This window comes from Cavia porcellus, unplaced genomic scaffold, assembly GCF_034190915.1.
Source record: "Cavia porcellus strain 051 isolate PalLab524CR breed Dunkin Hartley unplaced genomic scaffold, mCavPor4.1 scaffold_22, whole genome shotgun sequence".
Lineage (NCBI taxonomy): Eukaryota > Metazoa > Chordata > Mammalia > Rodentia > Caviidae > Cavia > Cavia porcellus.
In genome coordinates, this window is record NW_026947505.1 from 42,409,984 (window position 1) to 42,423,972 (window position 13,989).

A 13,989-nucleotide genomic window follows, 5' to 3' on the forward strand; every position below is an offset into this window, starting at 1 on the left:
GGCCGACTGACCCTCATCATCCTTGGCTTCCTTGGCTTCCTTTAAGGGTTAGAAGACAAAAACAAAGCTTGGTTCTTACTTACACATGGCAGAGTGAGCAGAAACACAAAGAGCCTCTGCAAGATTTGGTGTCCAGAGGCTGGAATATAGCAATGTGAAGGAGAGAAGGATGGAAGTGAGTCTCTGGGACCCAGCAAAGATCCAGTTACATCCCAGTCTAGGTAACATAGCAAGTTAACAAAAACCCTGTCTCAAAAAGTGAAAAGAGGTTTGGGATGTTGCTCAGTGCAAAGGTTTTAGGCTCAATCCCCAACACTGTAAAGAAATCTAAATATATAAAACTATTCCTTGAGATTTAATTGCTAGACATACTTTATGGCTCATGGGTTTCAGCCATTTGGCTTGTGCATGAAGTAAATAATCTGAGGAGAAATAAAATGTACAATCATAAAGGCAGTTAGCAATAAGTTTAGAAGTTAAATCTGGGGGGGAAAAAAAGTCCAAAGGGAGAATAAAGAGAGAGCCCTCAGGGCAGAAGAAGGAGACGAAAAGTGTTGCTTTCTCCCTGAGCCCAGATTCTATGTGGAGAAGTGGCTTGAACCTGTAGAAGCACAGAGGCCTCCACAAAGAAATACACCAGTGAAATGCAGAGGTGGATGCAGAGGACTGCAGTAGCTGATGAGTTATCCCAGTTCAGATGTTCCCCGGAAGAGTGTAGCCTTAGCCATCTTGAAAGAGAGGCTACTGAACTCAGAACTCAAAGCATCTGTAGGCTGACCCCATAGTGGCTCCCAGTGTCAGGGTGAGGCAGAAATACTGTAATCCAAATATTATAATCCCTTTTTCAGTCCTCACAATCTGGAAAGTTATATTTATATTACCACTGAAACATTATTGGAAAGAAGAAAAATCCAAGTTAATTGGAATCCAAGTTAATTCCAATCTACTGCCTCCAATACAACTCACAGCAAAAATAAAGACATATTCAAAGTTATGCCCCCCCCCCAAAAAAAAGTTATGGACCGCCACAGGGTTCTAGATCTGGGGCAAGAGAGGATATATGGACAGAGGCCTTGGGTCAAGAACTGAATATTCCACTGTCACAAATAGACATTAACTAGACAAATCAATAATGAAAGAACTAAATCAAACTTTTGAACAAATGGATTTAGTAGACATCTATAGAGTGTTCCATCCCATGATAAACAGAATACACATTCTCACCTGCCTGGAAAATTCAAAATCATCAGTACCAAAAACAAACAAAACAATGTGATACTGGCACACACACAAAGACCCAAAGGTCATGGAGCAGATTAAAAGAGGCAGAAACAACTGCAGACACACTAAGCCACCTTATCTTTGACAAAGGTGACAAACACATTCACTGGAAGAAAGATAGCTTTTTAAATAAATAGTGCTGGAAGGGGCTGGAGATTTAGCTCAGCAGCATAAGCACCTGCCTTGCAAGTGTGTGGTCATGAGTTTGATCCCCAGTACCAATGAAAAAGACAAAATAAAATAAAATAAAATAAAATAAATGGTGCTGGAAAAACTGGCTCTACACATGCCGAAGATAAAACTGGACCCATATTTTTCATCGTACTAATCTAAAATCAGAATGTATCGAAGCTCTTAATATTAAAACAGGAACATTAAGTCTGCTGGAAGATAGGGTAGATAAAACTCTTGAGACATTGGTGTAAGCAAAGACTTTATGAGCAAAAACCCAGATTGCATAGGAACTATCACAAAGAATTAAGAACTAGGATCTCACCCTACTGAAAATCTTTGCACATCAAGGGAAACCACCAACAGAGTGAAGAGACAAACCATAATGAGGGAGAAAATGTTTGCCAACTGTACCTGAGACAAAGGATTATTATTAAGAACATATGAAGAACTCAACAAAATCAGTCCTTTCAGATTTAAAGACCCAAGCCAATATACACCGCTGAGGTGAAGAAATATGAACAGCAAATAAATACATGAAAAAATGTTCAACATCACTAGTCATTCAAGAGATGCAAATTAAAACAACACTGAGATTTCACCTCACCCCAGAAGGCATGGTTAGCATCAAGAAATCAAGGATTAACAAATATTGGAGGAGCTGTGGAGAAAAAGGAACATTTTTCCACTGTTGGCTTGAATGTAGACTGGTGCAACCACTGTGGAAATCAGTGTGGAGATTCCTCACAAACTAGGACTAGAGGTTCCATTCAACTCAGTTATTCCCCCTCTAGGTGTCTTCCCAAAAGAATTAAAAACATCATACCACAGTGATATATGTGCACCTATGTTTATAGCAGCACAAAGAGTAATAGCCAGATCTTGGAAACAACCTACATGCCCATCAACTAAGGAGTGGATAAAAATGATGTGGTATTACTATATAATGGGATACTACTTGGACATAAAGAAGGATAAACTGGAGATTTTTATAGTTAAGTGGATGTAGCTTGAGACCATACTCATTAGTGAAATAAATAAGACACAGATGTGTAAACATATTGTCTCATTAGTATGAGAAGCTGAAAGAAACAACATATGTGTATGTATATGTATATAAAAGTAGTCAAGATAGTTACATTACTGATTTTTCTGAGTTCACTGAAGAGAACAATTTGTGTGATATTTTTTGGGTAATTGAATGCAGATGTCTTGTGCTCTGAGTGGACAATTTCGAGATAACAGTGGACAATGTATGTATCATTGTTGCCCCAGATTAATGGGTTTTGAAATTTAATATTAGGAGTTTTTTTTCTCCTTTTTCTTTTTCTCCTTTTAAATAAAATGGATTTTAAAGGAAAATAATAAAAGCTGTTAGAGAAAAAGCAGCATATCACACATAAAGGAAAACTGAACAGAGGACTAGCAGATATCTCAACACAATCTCTAAACTTAAGGAGAACTTGGAGTGAAGTATTTTAAGCTCTAAAAGAAAACTTCCTCCCCAGATTGATGTTCCTCCCCCAAAACTATTTTTCAAAATTGATGGAGAAATAAGATACTGCCATGGCAAAAAAAAAAAAAAAAAAACTCCTTAAGACATTCAAGACCAACAAATCAGGACTCCAAAATGCTCTGAAGGACATTCTAGAAAGAGATAAGGACAACCACAGGAACCCCAAGAGAATGAATCCATCAGGCAAGGCAAGCAATTACAGAGGTGATAAAAAAGGGGAGCCAACAACAGGAAAATAGCCAGGATATGTCAGTACATATCAGTTATGACCATCAATATAAAGGACCTCAATTCATCAATCAAAAGAACAGACTGTCAGAAGAGATCAAGAAGCAAGATCCACAAACCTTTCTCTTCTGTAAACTCAGAGGAAAGTATAACTATCTTAACTACTGTGTCTATATTTCTATATCTATATCTATAGAGAAAAAGAGAGACAGACAGACAGACATTGTATTGTTTGGATAATTGAATGCAGAAGTCTTGTGCTCTGAGTGAATGATTTGGTGATGATTGCTGCCCCTGATTGGCATGTTTTCAAATTTTATTTTCTTTTTTCTCATTGAAATAAAATGGTTTTGAAAAAATAAAAATGAAAAAAAGAAGCAAAATCCAATAATAAGCTGCTTACCAGAAACACATTTAATTGAAAAATTCATACTATACTCCATGCAACAGGAACCCCGAAAAAAGCAAGGATAGTTATTGTATTTGTAGACAAAGTAGATTTCAGTCCAATACTGATTAAGAGAGACAAAGAAGGTCACTACATCCTTGAAAAGGGAACAATCCAAGAGGCAGAGATAACAATCATAAATATATATGTGATCCGGCCTGCGGGTCAGTCCGTGGGTCTTGCCTGGAGAGAGAACGGGAATGGGGGGCAGGGCAAGAGGAAAGAGAAATGGAGACAAGATGAGATTCCAATCAAGTCTCGTTTATTCAGGAAGTGTACATGGCTTACATAAAGTCCAAGGGAATGTGGCTTCATAGATAGGTCAGTTTAGATCTCCTCATATGTGGTGGACTTACCAGATTAGTAGGAAACCATGCGTAGGCAACTAGGTTAAGTGGAAGCAAAAATATGTGAGCAGGAGAGAATTATGAGTAATGTAGGCAGACATGAGGATCATTGGAAATGTAGGCGGATGCATCAGAGGCCCACAGGAGGGTGAGATAAGGTGGCAGCAGTGAGATATGCCACTCCCTACGTATATGCACCAAATACCAGTGCACCCAACTATATAAAACAAATATCAATGGACACAAAAAATCAAATAAGCACTAATACAATTATAATAGGGGACCTCAGTATCCCACTGTCACAAATAGACAGGTCAACTAGACAAAAAAAAATCAATAATGAAATACTAGAACTGAACCAAAATTTTGAACAATTGGACTTAATAAATGTCTACAGAGTATTCCACCCCACCACATCAGAATACATTTTCAGCTGCACATGGGACCATTCTCCAACACAGAACCCATACTGGCTCACACAGCATGCTTAAGTAAATGCAAAAGAATTGAAATTATCCCATGCGTATTATCAGACCATAGTGCAAAGAAATGAAATTGATAGAGGTTACATTCAACCCAGCTATTTCCCTTCTTGATATCTTTTGAAAGAACTAAAAGCATTATACTATAGGGATATATCACACCCACATTTATAAAGACACTTTGTAATAACCAAATATTGAAAAAAGCCCAAATGCCCATCACCAAGGAATGGATAAAGATGTGTAGCTCTTTATACAAAGGAGTACTATTGTGCCATAAAGAAGAATACACTTGAGACATTTCTAGCTAAATGAATACGTCTTGAGACTATACTCGAGTGAAATAAATTAGACACACCTCCTTTTTGTGTTGTTTTTGTTTGTATTTTGAGACAGGGTTTCACTATGTAATTTAGGCTGGCCTTGAATTTACAGTATATCCCAGGCTAGCCTTGAACTCATGATTGTCCTGCCTCAACCACCCAAGTCCTGGGATTACAGGTGTACACCACTACGCCTGGCTAAATACACACATTTAAATACCTCGTTGTTTCTCTGGTGAGAGAAACCAAAAGTGTAAATAAGGAGAGCTGCATTCAGTGTGGCTCTCAAAATTCTCAGGATAAAGGACAGTGGAAGGATCAGAAACACAGACAAGAGTCAGGAAACAGAACACTGAGGTCAGGTGGAGCCCTTTCTCTGGATGGGAGAAAAAGGGACTGTTTGACAATGGCAGTGCATTTATTTATACACTTGGCGTGTTGATGTCAAATGACATTCTTCTGCATAGCAACCTGTTTGCCTGGATTACCTTGGGTTCTCCGTGTACTCAGAGCTGGAACAGCTTGTTTACATGGCTCACCTTGGGCATTCCACACATGTGATCAATCTCCAGCTTTAGCCACTCCCCACAAGGGACCAAAATGCATAATAGATACTGGGAAATGGGAAGAAAATATTCAAGTGAGAAGTGGAACAAAGGGGAAGAGAGGAGGAAAGGAAGGAAGGGACAAGGAAAAAGGAATAGAAGGGGAAATGGAAACAGAGCTTTTATAAATAAGGGGAGGAAGAGAGTCTGAAGGGATGGCGGGAGATGGGGAAATCGAATCCGCAAGATATATCATGTACAGGTCCACATTCCCCGTGATGGAGGATTCAAAATGGCTGAATAAACGACTCTCACTGGAGTTTCTCAGAGGAAATCAACTAAAAGCACAGGTAATTGGAAGAAAGGGGAGGACATACATCCTGATACCAAAATTAATATGAGATGAGATTTGTAGAGCAAACAAAACAGGGATAGGACTTTATAAAACCATAAATCATCCCTGAGTGTTTCCCACCATTGGGATTGGAGTCAAAGCAGGAATCACCATTCCCAGGAAGCTCCCCACTGGGGAAAAAAAAGCAAACTCAATCCACTCAGGATAGAACTAGTATCTCACCTCTTTTGATTTCCTGAAATCAAAAACACTGAAACCTGGCAACAAATTTTGCTGGCACACATATGACTGTTACCTCCCTAATGGGCTGCCAGGTTTTTTTCTTTCATCCTTTTCTTTCTCTGTTGAGCACCATAACCCACAAGGTTAAGGTCCAGCCACAGCACTGAAGATTGCTAGTGAAACAAATACAACTCCTCCTGCCCTATGACTAGTGCAAGACTCAATGTATACAAGTTCCTGATTTTTGTTGGATGTGGTAGATTGATAACTGGTGATTAGTTTGTAGCATCCAGCTGAACTGAATCACCATGGTGCTGGATGCAGAGGGCCCACCTCAGGACCATTGCTAATAATATAAAAAGAAGCACTAGAGAGGAAGAGGGGGTACTCTTGTTTCTCCTGGAGACTGTTGTGCTGGCTTTCCTGATATGAATTCAGCTGTTATCATCCAGAGGAGCTTGGGACTTCGTTGTTGCTGAGAATGGCTGTGATTCATTTACTTTGAGGGAGCTCCAGTCCTTACTTTGAGAATCACTTCCTAGTTCTGGAGGGCAGGAGGGTGTTGTTAGTTCTCCTGGAGGAGCTTGTCATGGTGGCTTTCATGATATGAATTCCCAATATCAGAGGAGCAAGGGACCTCGCTGTGGCTGAGGATTACAGTAATTCTTTTCAGAAGGTTCTGGTCTTTAATTTGAGCGTCACTTCCTAGCTCTGTGCAGACTCCTCAGCCTGCTGGCATAGATCCTTCGTCCTACTGGCACTGACTTTCTAGCTTCCACCACTGACCTTTGGTCTTCTCAAGCAGATTCTTGATATAGACTTGCATGAGACATTGTTGTTGGCTGTAGGCCTCCAGTTGGACTTGTGGAGGACGTTGCCATGGGTCCTAGGTCATCAGCTGAATTCATTCAGGTCATTGCCATGATATCCAAGCCCTCAGCTGACTTCCCTGGGTCTCTAGTGCGTGGACAGATTTTCTGCACTCTTTTTGCATTTGACTCTTTTGGGTTAATATTATAAAATGATCCTATATATTATATGTCCTATATCACATCTTTTCCCTTGCAAACCCTGAGTACAACATTGAGCTTTATCATGTAACTATAGATCTTGCCCCTGTGATTGAAGATACCAAGTCAAGAGTTGCCACAGTTTGTCAAATACTAGGTAGTGTGTGTGTTCTTTTGTTATTGCTAATTGTAATACTTTAACCAGGATGTCATACTAGTTATAATTAGTTGTTCTCCTTTTATAACAATACTGTAGCATCTCACAGCACCTGGGACAAACACGTCTCTGCTCTGAGACTGGTGAGTGACCAGGAACACAGCTGATTTCCATTGGACTAGAAGATCAGCAACTGCCTCCAACCTGAAACCTGCAGTACAGGGTCAAGGAGTGGGAGACAAGCCCCACCCTACCCTGTGATAATGGTGAATGGCACAATTACCTTTGAAGAGAAGTCAGCACTCACTCTGACTTGCAACACTTAATGAGGGACAAATTTGTGACCACCAGTGCAGCATGGGACAAGGAGAGCAGAGCATAAGAGGAGCCAGCAATGTGAAATGGAGCAGGCTGTCCAAGATCTGGGAGGGGCCAACTGTACATGGGACGAGAGCCACCTTCAGCTATCGCTGTTTGAGGGTGCAACAGCAACCTGGAGAGAAATGTAGAGAAAAACAGGATAAGGTATACGGGGGGGGGGGCATTCAGAAAGTTGCTGGCTAAAGACTGGCCACAGCCCCTACATTCAGAGGCCCAGATCACCTCTAATTCAGCAGTAATGCTATTGCAGAATTGATGGGACAATGATTTGGACAGTACCACAGAACAGTGGAACCAAAGGGATGTTTTCTCTTGTTTATGTGTTGTTTTTCTTATATTGTTTGGTTAGGGTTTTTGTTGTTTTTTCTTTCTTTCTTCTTTTTTAGCTTTATATGCGTATTCCTATTGTATTCCATTTATCTTTTTTCTCTCATCTTTCTTGATCTTAGCATATGTTTACATAAGTAAACATTGTCTCTAATTTTTCTGATTTGCTTCAATGATCTTTTGCTTTCTCTTCATTCTTTCTTTCCTGCCCTCTTTTCCTAATGCTTGCATAATAATCCTTTGTTCTCCAACATTGCTTTTACTATATTTCTCTTTATTTCTCTCTGTATTGTCCCTTATATTTCATGTGTGTGTGAGTGTGTGTGTGTGTGTGTGTGTGAGTGTGTGTGTGTTTGAAGCAGATTAAAACAGATATCTCGTAAGCCAAAAATTCTATTCAAAGCTGGCAAAATCCCCTCAATGAAAATGAAACCATAATTTCAGACCTAGAAGACAGGCTTGTGGCTAGAAATCAAGAGAAATCATCTCTTAAAAATAACAAGAGGCCAGGAAAAACAGTCCAACATCTGCAAGATAATGCAAAGAATAATAATATTACAAGACTGATTGGAGTTAATGAAAAAAAGCAAGAACCAATACAAATGACATAAAAACTGTTTACAGAAGTAATGACAGAAAACTTCCTAAGTATAGAAAAAGAACTTGATGTAGAAATAAGTGAGGCAAATAGAATTCCAATAAGCCTGGCCAAAATAAATCTATACAAAGGCATATCAAGATTCCAGAAATCTGGCAGGAGAACAGAATATTAAAAACTGCTAAACTGCTATAGGAAAGAAACAAACCACATATAAAAGGAAAGTCCATCAGAATTATAGCAGACTTCTCAACACAAACCCATAAGTCAAGGAGAGCTTAAAGTATCCCAAATTCTGAAAGAAAATAATTTCCAACCCAGATTGATGTACCCTGTGAAGCTGTCTTTCAGAATTAACGGAGAAATAAGATGCTTCTATGACAAAGAACTGAAGAAATTCATGGTCACCAAGCCAGCTCTAGAATGTGTTTTGAATGATATTGTAGAGAGATGACAATGTGCCCAAATCCAAGAACACCAATAGGAATAAGCCACCAGGCAATTAAACAGAGGAGAAAGATAAGGAGCCAACAGCAGGTAATAATATGAGAAGGATAAATCAATACATGTATTGTGGTTTGTGTCTGGATGTCCCCCCAAAGCCTCATGTGGTCATGGGGTCGTGGGGTTTTTGGAGATGCTGAATCTAGAGTTTGTGATTGGTTCATTGTCTAGTGCTGAGATTGGTGGTGTGAATGTTGCACCCAGACTGGGTTGGGTAGCCTGCATACGAGATAAGGGAGGGAAAGCAGCTTGTGCCTCCATTTTGGCCTTTTTTTTTTTTTTTTTTTGCTCTTGCTGCTTTTGCTGTTTTCCACCATCAAGAGCTTTGCCTCTCTGCCATGCCACCCTGCATTGGAGCCCACAGATTATAGACTGAAACCTCTGCAAACTGTGAGCTAAATAAATCTTTTCTCTTTTAACATTGAGTGTTGGGTATTTTGTCTCAGCAATGAGGGAAAAGTAGCCAAGACAACATGTCAGTCATAACCATCAATGTAAATGGTCTCAGCTCACCAATCAAAAGAAATAGACTGGCAGAATGGATTGAAAAACAAAATCCAACACTATGCTGCACATAAGAAATACATTTACTCAAAAAGAAATTCATAAACTGAAAGTCAAATGATGGAAAATAATATTCCCTGAGACAGGAACCCAGAAAAAAACAGGAGTAGCTATTGTATTTGCAGATAATGTGAACTTCAAGCCAAGACAGATAAAAAAAAGATAAAGAAGATCTCTATTTTCTTGTTAAGGGAAACTCCAAGAAGAAGAGATTACAATCATAAATATACATACACCAAATACTATTGCAGCATCAAACTATATAAAACAAATATTAATGGATATGAAAAACAAATAAGCATTAACATAATTGTAATGGGGGGGCCTTAACACCCCATTGTCACAAATAGATCAACAAGACAAAAAAATTAGAATTGAACCAAACTTGTGAACAAATGGACTTAGTAGAGGTCCACAGAGTATTCCACCCAACATTCTTCACAGCTGCGCATGAGTTGTTATTCAAAAGAGAACACATACTAGCCCATAGAACATGTATAAGTAAATGCAAAGGAACTGAAATTATCCCAAGCATATTATCAGACAGTAGTACAATGAAATTGGAAATCAATGGCAAGAGAAATCACAAAAACTCTATAAATACATGGAAATTAAATAACACCTTCCTGAATAACCAATAGGACACAGATGAAATTAAAGCAAAAATTAAACAATATCTACAACTAGATGATAATGCTGATATAACGAATCTTAACATATAACACAATGAAGCAATCCTAAGGGGGAAATTTACAGCAGTGAATACCCATATCAGGAAAACAGAATGAGCTAAAATAAACAATCTAACATTGAGCCTCAAACATCTATAAAAAGCACAACAAGTCAAGCTCAAAACTTGTAAAAGGACGGACTGGGAGTTTAGCTCAGCAGCACAAGCACCTGCCTGGCAAGCACAAAATCATGTGCTTGTACCAAAAAAAAAAAAAACCTTGTACAAGGGAGATAATTATAAAAATCAGAGCAGAAATTAATGCAATAGAGACTAAGAATATAAAGAATCAAGAAATCAAATATTTGGTTCTTTGAACTATTAAATAAAATTGATAAACCCTTAGCCAACCTTATTTTTAAAAAAGGAAAGACTCAAAATCATGCAATTAGGAATGAAAGGGTGAACCACAACAGAAACTATCCTAATGAAATGGAAAACACTGATGAAATGAACAGATTACTAGATACATAGGAACTACCACAGCAGAATCCAACCCTTGGCAGCCTTGTCTGGACCCTAAAATATGTTCTAGGATCTCTGGCATCCTACACTGCTAGCTGAAATCCTATTATGTACAGATGGGCATGGTGGCCACTCCAGAGGCTGAAGCAGAAGCAGCTCAAGTTCATACTAGCCTAAGTCCCAATGAGATCCTGTCACAATTTTTAAAAGCACTAGGGGTGTGGCTCAATGGTACAGTTCTTCCATATTATGTTTGAGGCCCTAGGTTCAATCCCCACTACTGGAGAAAAGTAGTAGGAGCCAGAGCTCCTGTTATGTAGCACCTTCTCCATTCTTGAGGGGCCATGCTGGCTTGGTCTCTGGCAGCATGTTCCAGCCCTGTGATACAGACCTAGAGAAGGGTACATGTGAGGAAGAGAAAGGATGTTACCTCTTGCTTTCACTAGTTGGGAAAACGGAAGCCCCCAGGCTGCCCTGTCCTGCCCCCAACCTTCAAGAAAACTGCAGTCTAGTGTTTCTAAAATCAGCTTCCCTGTGGACCTCTCAGAGGTGGTGGCAGAGGCACAGAGAGGAGCTGCAAACCCTAAGTCACCCAGCAAATTTGGGCAGAACTTTCCTAGATCAATGAAGGAATAAATAGATGGGGGGAGGGTGGAAAGCAGAGGTAGGGTGAAGGGGTAGTGGGAGGCACTGGGGACTGTAAGGAGCTTGGAGATGGCAGGTAGGAAAGGCTGCCCAGGGCTCTGCCCTTTGGAGACAGCAGGGTTGTGGGAACTGCCTGACAAGAAGGTCAGAACTGGCTTCCGGGTGAGAACCTCACACTGTTGGCAGCCACTCAGCCCCAGGCCCTTTCATTTGCTTCTAGAAGCCAAGGCCAAGGGCTCAGGAGGCCCCTTGCGGGCTGTGTAGGCAAAGCAGCAGGAGGAAACTCAGCTCCTAGTGCAAGAGTTGGTGAGTTGCTTCACAGACTTCATGACCTCCTCTTCTTTCAATCCATCTCAGACTGCAAGTGCATTCCAAGGTGACAGGTCTTCAGTGCTCCACTGCCACCATAGCACAGGTAGCAAGGGACATCCTTCAGCCTCCAAGCAGGCTGAGTAGGGTTCTGCACAGGGAGCCACAGGAGGCACAGCTTTGTCCTGTTCCCACCAACAGCAGTGAAGAGGCAATAGAAGAAAAGGTCTGAGGACTGAGGCACAGTGGTGTGTCCCTTCTGCGCCAGTCACAGGTCCTGGCTCATGAACTGCGGCAGTGGTCTTCCATTCAGCACAGGTAAGAGCCCACTTCAGTGAGTGAGTGTACCACGTGCAGGTGCTACCAAGCACGCTTGAGGTCAACTGGGGAAATGGGCATGGTGAGGCACTCGGCTCTGGGCTCCCAGCTCTAGTGGGTGTCAGACTGCAGGCTCAGCCCTGGGTTTTGGACTCTGGTTTGGGCTCAGCTGCTGAATGGGCCAAGTTCTAGCATCCAGCTAAGATTTGAAATCTCACCTGAGTACCTGGTGCCAGGCTGGTCAGGTGCTGGGGTCTAGCTATAGGACTCCAGAGTTAGCTCTGGACACAGGCTCTGCACCCTCCTTGGTGCAGTCATAGCTTCTTAAACCCCTGCTCTCTTACACATAAAGCTGCAGAAGCTACGGGCTCTGGAGGAAGTGTCTATTTCATATCAGACATACTTTTCAACAAATAAACTAGATTTCTCTAAAAATGAATATATGTGCGCCTTTATTTTAGAGTGCAGAGAGAACTGGGAAGGAAAGCTGTAGGGTTGCGTGCTTCTCTGTCGTAGGGTGGGTGACAAGTTCCCACTGTGCAGCCCATGGTTCACCTGAGGCTCCTGCCTGCCAGGGTGATGGGCTCTGGTCCAGGGCTGGGAAGGATCCTGCTCACATCCACCCCTCCCCAGCATCGTGGAGCCCAGCAATGCTCCCCACCCATCTTCAGGGGGACAGGTGAGAAATTTTCATTTGGGAGGTGGAGGAACAGGCCTAGCACAGAAGGGCAAGGAGGACAACCTGAGCAGGGCAGTGGTCAGTACCTGGGGTGGGGGAAGGGTACAATGTGTCATAAGGAAAGTCCCAGTATTAATACTCCTCTCCTCTTCTCTCTCTCTTTTTTTAAAATTTTATTTAAGGAGAAAAAGAAAAAAAGCAGAGAAAGGGTACAAGTTATACAGATTTACAGAAAAAAAAATAAACAGTAGGAAATCACTAGATAATGGATTACATATTGTCATCTTAGAAATAATTGTTCAAGTTACAAAATTAAAGCTTATAAAGTGGACATTCCAACAGTGAGACTGTAAACAGTTTTGTTCAATGATCCAACAAAACTCAGTAATATCATTATCTATCTTACACACTTAAATATACATGCAGTTATATCGTTTAGAGCACTTTCTTTTCCTCTCTTTTGTACAATGACAATTACTCATTTTGGGTTTTGTTGTTCCCACAGTTCTTATTACTTTTTTGGAAGAGAGTAGAACCAAATGTGACATAACAGAACAGAGTCAGTCAAATCAAAAGGGTGGACATAATAGATAATGTAAAAGCATAATACAAGGTGATCAACAATGGTTACCAGAATGCCTCCCGCTATCTCTAATAGAATTGCCTATATCATCAGTTATAATAAAATTGAACAAAACAGTAAAGAACAAAACTGGCAAAATCAAAACATTGGAGACATTATAGGTCTTCAAAAGTAGATAATAGTCAACGAGAATGGGCGTCATAATGAATCCCACTATCTTCACAGCTGTTGCCTAAACTTTCAAACCTGGTACTTTCAAGCACAACAGAATAGAGGGACATCAGTCAAAACAAGATGGTGAGAGCAATACAGGGCTTTAAATCAAGATAATGGAGAGTCAAAGTGGGTTACTATAGTATATCCTGCTATTTTTTATTTCTTTTTCCCTTAATTAAAAGGATAAAAATAAAAAAGTAAATAATAAAATGGAGATTGAGATAAAAGAGGGCATAACAGCAAAACAGCACAGATCAAAACATAACCATTTAAGCAAAATAGTGTTTCACCACAAGATAATCCCAACATAAAAGTAGCTACCATATTGTCTCTTTCCTTGAAATCTTTGAGTATAACTTCATATACTGTAGCATCAAATATATCAAAACAATGTAAAACCATTTAAGAGAATGACAGTATTACAGGGTATTTAGAATCAACTAGCAGAAAATGAACAATGGTTTCTGTATAATCTCTTTGTCTATAAAAGTTTTTGCTTATACTATCATGTATATTAAAATCCAGTAAGATACAACCTGTTTAGACCAATGGAGACAGAAGAACAAAAGCTTCAAAACAAGATGA